This window comes from Poecilia latipinna, unplaced genomic scaffold (genome assembly GCF_001443285.1).
Source record: "Poecilia latipinna isolate Pla-1442-1.1 unplaced genomic scaffold, P_latipinna-1.0 Scaffold10, whole genome shotgun sequence".
NCBI lineage: Eukaryota > Metazoa > Chordata > Actinopteri > Cyprinodontiformes > Poeciliidae > Poecilia > Poecilia latipinna.
This window is the reverse complement of record NW_015112626.1, coordinates 367,188-367,609: the sequence shown is the minus strand read 5'-3', so window position 1 is coordinate 367,609 and position 422 is coordinate 367,188.

The window sequence follows — 422 nt, the reverse complement described above, 5'->3', positions numbered from 1 at the left end:
ATATATATATTTTATATATATATATATATATATATATATATATAAAATATATATATATTTTTATATATATATATATATTTTTTTATATATATATATTTTAATTTATTTTATTTTTTTTTTCAATCATGTTCAATAAATTAGAATATGTTTTCCAATGAAGCTCATTTGTCAGCCTGAAAGTACCTTTTGAAAACTCTATTCTTATAGTATTTAACAGAAAAAAAGGTGTAATGAAATGTCTTTGTGTGTTACTGAAATAGTCAAACTTTTAAATAATATAATATAATATAATATAATATAATATAATATAATATAATATAATATAATTCTAGTGGGCGGGGGAGAAATTAACAACAAGAACTGTTGTAGAAGCCAGATTACTTTAGAAAAAGTCGATTAAACTGACATTAAAAAGTACTTTG